This window comes from Magnolia sinica, chromosome 3 (assembly GCF_029962835.1).
Source record: "Magnolia sinica isolate HGM2019 chromosome 3, MsV1, whole genome shotgun sequence".
Lineage (NCBI taxonomy): Eukaryota > Viridiplantae > Streptophyta > Magnoliopsida > Magnoliales > Magnoliaceae > Magnolia > Magnolia sinica.
The window spans coordinates 72,116,822-72,123,265 of NC_080575.1; the positions used below are offsets into that span (position 1 = coordinate 72,116,822).

At 39.0% G+C, this 6,444-nt stretch overlaps 1 long non-coding RNA gene across 1 annotated transcript; it reads left to right on the top strand.

Moving 5' to 3' along the window:
• The first annotated feature begins 634 nt into the window (after nt 1-634).
• LOC131238545 (uncharacterized) lies at nt 635-1,139 on the top strand. The gene is made up of 3 exons (XR_009167912.1): nt 635-766; nt 868-972; nt 1,068-1,139. It is a non-coding gene; the product is annotated as an uncharacterized LOC131238545 (long non-coding RNA).
• Nucleotides 1,140-6,444: the final 5,305 nt, after the last annotated feature.

Here is a 6,444-nt window from a genome sequence, read left to right on the forward strand (position 1 = left end):
ATTAATCATTAGTGTTTTTATTTTATTTTATTTTAAACAGGCACATGGATTCACAACCAGAGGCATTGGGTGTGCACTTGACCGAGACTACAGATGCGAGCAAGACCAAAGGTAATATGATAGCTCTCCATAATTAGATATGTAAATTTCAATTTTCTTATATATTGGCGGTAATCAACGATGTGTATATATAACTGTTATTCTTTTTATGTTGTTGTGCCAGCTTCATCTTCTTCGTCTAGAAAGAGAGGTCCTACTAAGGGTGCTTTTTTACATGAGCAATCTAATAGAAAAGAAGTCCTAAAGACGAATGAATTCGGGCAACCGAACGAGGATTGTCCTGAACAAAAGCAGTTTGCATCACATATCGGCATCCTCACCCGTAATCATATCCCGATCATATACCGGGACTTTCGCCAGGTGCCTCATGTACACATTCAAATGATCATAGAGTCATTGTCACAAGCTTATGAGTTTGAGGGTCAAAGTTGGGATGTGAGTCTTACATACATAAAAAAATGCATCAGGGAAACATGACAGAATTACAAGCAAAGGTTGACTGCAAAATATATTAAAGGCAAGGATCTTGCAGTTGTAGAGATAGTCCCCCCCAAGATATCCCTATGGAGGATTCGTTGGTCTTCGTGAATCAACATAGCACTGAGGAATTCAAGAGAGCAAACGAAAGGAATAAGTCAATCGGTCCAAGCTAAAAGGACCTGCGTGTCTTGGGAGGAACAACATGGCTGTTATTCGCCATCAGATGGTATGTATTATTTATCTAGAAATATAGGTATTATAATTTAATATTGAATTTACTTTTGAATTATCACTCATCTAATTCCTTTAATATGTAATGTGCCAGAGGCGAAGGAGAGGAATCTTACCTCTAATGCCGAGATAGGTAGATGTGATGTTTACTTAAGAGCCCATACAAGTAAGGACAAAGTTGTCCAGCATCCTGACCTTGTTGTAAGTACATCCCCTTCTACCACTAACCAGTACCTTTATGAGATGCCAATGTATAACTTTGAATTATTTTACATTCATTTGTATTTTTGTCACAGGAAAAATTAGATGAGCTTTATTCTAGAAATCCTTCTTCTAAGATTACCGACGTTAACGATGCCCTTACACAGATAATAATAAAATTTAAAAATTACAGTGAGATTCATGGTAATTATGAATTTTCTAATAACTTGATTTGTAATGTTGTACAGTTGGTTGGTTCTGACAGTAGAGGACGAATGCGGGGTCTAGGTTGCTCAATAACCAAGACAGGACTGAAGATGTCAGCCCCTATCCGTTCAAAGGTAGAGAATTTGATAAAAGAAAGAGTTAACCTAGTGCAGGAGATATCTGATATAAAGAAATCATTAGTCGAGAATGAAGGCCTATATGGAGATGCAGCAACATGCACAATCTACTCAAAACCTCTCATCACCAACAGTTGTTCGATCTACTCAGGCATCGTCAGTATGCAAGTGTAAATTTGCTACTGTATTGAACTTACAATTATTTTATAAACGATAACGATAACAATACCAATGCCATTTTGTATGTGTACATGTAGCCGGATATTATATATATCGGTAAGAGATGCGACTTTCTTGGTTGGGGAAATCGTGATGTAGTTGCTCGTGGTCAAGTACACGAAGTTAATCCAAATGCAGTTGTCCATTGTGAACCATTGGAGGAGGAAGCTTTTGTTATTATCTTGACTGAGATTATACATCTTGACACTCGTTTGTGGAAAGAAGATGGGTTCGCATCTACACTTGGAGAGGCCAGTCCGGGATCATTTGTGCAATGGGGGAAGGAATTAATCTTTGAGATTTCGATAATTTGAACAAATTTAGTACTCTATAATTGAACTTGGTGTGGATGCTTTTTTTAGTTACTCTATATTTGAACAAATTTAGTACTCTATAATTGAACTTGGTGTGGATTGCTTGTTTTTTCCTTAATTTTGAACTAATTTGGCACTTTATAGTTCAACATATTGATGGTCTACATGTTTTTTTTTTTAGTTACTCTATATGTTGTTTGGTTTGTTTTTTGTAAATTTGGATGAATTTTATACTCTATATTTAAACATATTAGACTCCATCTAGTAGTCAAAAACCAAATGGAGCCTAAGCCCATTTTAAACTCCACCAATGCAACTACTTGCATTGTTGGTCCCAAACCCAGGTAAAGGAGGAGGGAGAATGGGCATCAAGGTGAGTTGTGTACTTTTCATTCATTTTCTGAGAGGGATTTTTAAAATGCTTGATGGTTAATTTCAATAGTTTTTCAGCTTCTTCTACTATCATTTGAGGACCTAAAAGGCCCAACTAACTTGAGATTTTTATATGCAGGCTGATGTATTTTTAGCCCCACAGATCAATGTTGCCATTACAAGGATCAATATTGAAATGGTAAAGTTTTTAACTGTTTATTTTTATCTTTATTTTTTCCTGTTCTTCATAAATAATTTGATGTCTTAGCCTCCTGTCATTACTAGCTACTCTTGTCACTATTTGTACATATGTCATCTCATGAGTCTTACTTTTTGTGATTTTCTTACCCCTGTAGTGATTATCATAAGCAGTGGGCCATCATTGAAAGATTACCCTTGTAGTGAGTCCAATCAAGGTATGGATAATATATGGTTTTAGTTCAAGGTATAAGCTTTTCAGGATTGGAATCAAAGAATGGAAAACACAGCAGGGTGATTGTGGATAGCCTTTTAGCCTTTAGTCACTATCTCAGTAGTTTCAAGAGGATTCATGATCATTGGATTGTTTTTCTTTTTGGTTAGTGGCAATGTTTTTCATTTTTCTTGAGAATTTCCCTGCAGCTTTCTTTTCTTTTCTTTTCTTTTTGGTTAGCGGCAGTGTTTTTCCTTTTTCTTGAGAATTGCCCTGCAGCTTTCTTTCTTTTCTTTTCTTTTTGTCCTGTTTTTCTTAATGATTTTTGGTTTATCTTTAAAAAATGTCACAATATTGGGGTTGTATGATTGTGTCAACTGAAAGAGAAGTCGAACAACACTTTTCAGATCAAAACCTGTGTCAGTGTCCTTGCATTTTCTATTTTCAGAGTTCCATGCAACTGTCTTGGAAAAAAAAAAGAATTCTGTAAGCGTAAAGAATGTATATGTGTAAATCGAAAGGGAAGGCTAGTGTGTGACACTTAAAACATGAGCTTGTTTTGGGTCTCACGTGAGCTAGGATGAGATAAGTTTGTTGTCCTTCACCATTGTACATATTGTTTCACGGCTAAATGGCCTGGACCATTGATCTGGTGGTCTCTATGGACATACCATGATCCAGCTATGTACCGTCCTAACCATTTGATCGGTGGGCATGTGGCCCCTTTGTGGTTGAATTTAGACTTTTGCCACTTTCTGTTTCCAATGCTATTTGACTTTCAGGGATTTTATATTTGGGGGCTAAACTACTTGTGTGGAGTTGCATATTTGTGATGCAATAATTTGGTTGCTAATGGGAAAGATCTGTTTGAAATATCTTGATTAGATTTAGCAAATGAACTAGAATTATTGACTGTCGGCGTTTGGCCTTCATCTATGAATGTCCTAGTGTGAGAATGAGTTCTTGAAGCTATTTTCAGTTTGGATAGGAATAGTACTCTGGGTCCAGATGGCCATCATTCTGGCGGATTCTTTTCTGAGTTGTGGGAATATCATTAAAATGGATGTTTTCAGTATGGTTTGAGAAATTTTCCATGCAGGTTCGTGTTTACCTCGAGTTTTCCTGGCTCTCCTCAGATAACCAATGCAACAAGATTTTTCTGGCTAATCTTGAAAGAAACCAAAACAAAAAAAGGAATTTACAATTAAATGTAAAATACCTGATTATCTCCTTCGTTGTAGCAGCCCGGTAGAACCAAATCAGAGTAGATGATTGAATGTCCAAGTTCAATATCCAGTACTCAATTACAATGGTTCTAATTCTAATAGATTTTAAATTAAACCGAATAGGGCTTGCCTTAATTGATTTTGATTCCAAAGAAAGGGAATAATAATTCCTCTTATCAAATCAAATTGGAATAGCAAAAACAAAATCAATTAAAGTAAAGCTAAGGAAAGAGAATATTAAATAAGCACACTTAGCTTAGATGGAGCACAGAATTATCTCTCAGAAGTTCGACGAAGATTGGCTTGAATAGATTAATTAATTCAATGATTTCTTTTGAGATTCGTGCACTATTTATATGTGAGCAGATCGTGTCTTCGACTGGTCTAGGGAGCTCTTCGACTAGTCGAAGCAATAACAGATATTTGAAAGATTCGGCGGGATAAGCTCTGACCGTTCTACGACTGGTCGAAGGTCTCCTTCGACTGGTCGTAAGTCACCTACGACTGGTCGTAGGTTTCCTTCGACTAGTCGAAGAACTTATAACACATCGCTGTATTTTGAGTCGAAGATTTACGATAGGTCGAAGATGCAGTTGACACTGTTCCTACGACTGGTCGAACAGATTCCTAGACTAGCCGAAGCCTAACAGATTTCATCCGAAATTTGTAACAAACTCACGATTGATCGAGGAATTTCTTAGACTGGTCGAAGCAACTCTAGGACTAGTCGAAGAAGGCCTAGGACTAGTAGAAGAACAGACCAAACTCATGTAAAATAACATTCGACTTATGTATCCAGAATGACCTACTTCTAAGGTCAACCTATGGTTAGTCAAACCTCAACTATGAAGTATGGACATTGAAACATTAGGAACAAGTGACCTTGAAGTATGAGCCTTGAAGTCTTGAGATCTTTACAAACTGCCTTGTACTCTTATTGAAGTCTTGATGCTTGAGTCTTGTCTTGTGAGCAGTTCTTGCATTCAAGATTGATCCTTGTACTTGTGAGCTTTGCTTGATGAATGTTGATCCTTGAGAGAGCTTCACTTATGCAAGTTTATATATAACAGTGATAATGTTGATCCTTGAGAGAGCTTCACTTATGCAAGTTTATATATAACAGTGATTTTGGCACCACAATTTTGACAACAAATAGGGATATAAACTATAGCACTTACAACAACCATCATATAAACAAGGCGGGGTCCATAGATGAATAGACGATCAACCATAATATAAAGATCGGCCCTCAGCTGGGGTTATATCAAATTCAGCAGCATAGTGCCATCCGTTTATGGTGAGTGGGGCTCACTGATTAGGGTTAACCCACAAGTGAATAATGAGAATGGGACTATCAAGGCCTAAGGGAAGGTCATAATGTAGGCATTTAACCATCATTGCCCATTAATGTGGTCATTTAACCAACATTGCCCCCAAGCAGTGGCCCACATGGAGCCAAACATAAAGTGGGCCCATGGCCTCACACAAAGGCCTAATATACATCACAATGGGCCTCATATAAAGGCTACATACACATCATAATGGGCCGCATCACATGGTCCTAATACATGTCACGGTGGAACTCAAATACAACAGGTGGGCCGCACCAATGGACCTCATATACACAACAGGTGGACCCCGATCATGGGCCTCAAATGCATAACATGTTGGCCCTACACATGCAGTAAGTGGGCCTACTCATCACAGCTAGGCCTACCAGCGGTCCAGCAAAAGAACAGCTTGGATAACATACACATCACAGTGGCTTGCATCATTGAGCCGCACCAATGGGCCTCATATACAACAAGCGGGCCGCATCAATAGGCCGCACTAATGGGCCTCATAGATGGCTATAAACATATTAAGGTGGGCCTCACCAATGGGCCACAAGTATATCAAGGTGGGCCTCTCGAATGGGCCGCAAAATACATCAAAGTTGGCCTCACAGATGAGAGCTTGGATTACATCTAAAATCATTTTGATAGTTGCAGGTGCAACATGTGTATCACTGTACACATCATTCCATGAGGCACATGGCCCACTAAAGATGACTAGCACTATCCAAACATCGTCCAGGTGAATAGCACCATCTAAACATTATCCATGCAAATCAGCATCATCCAGGCATTATCCAGCACCATCCAAACATTGTGGGCGGTGTGGATAAGGAGCATACATCGAGGTGGGGTCCGTAGCACCATCGAAAACATGGTCCAGCATTGTCTAAATATTCTGGAAGGTATGGATATAATGCAAACATCAAGGTGGGTCTCACATAAGTGGCCCACCAGGAATTTGGATCTGTTTCATTACAGTCTCAAGCCTCAAAACAAGCACACCAAATGAATGGACGGTTGGATGCAATACAAACATCATCACCCCCACAAAACTCGCTGACAACGGTGCAACAGCTGATCTGCACGTGGGGGTTACTGGGCCACGTCCAGATGATGGACGGTAGGATGCAATGCATGCATCATGGCAGGGTCCACAGAGATGGACGGCCTAGATCAAGACATACATCATGGCGGTCCACAGCACTGTCCAAATCTCTCCAGCACTGTCCAGAGGTCCGAACGGTGTGG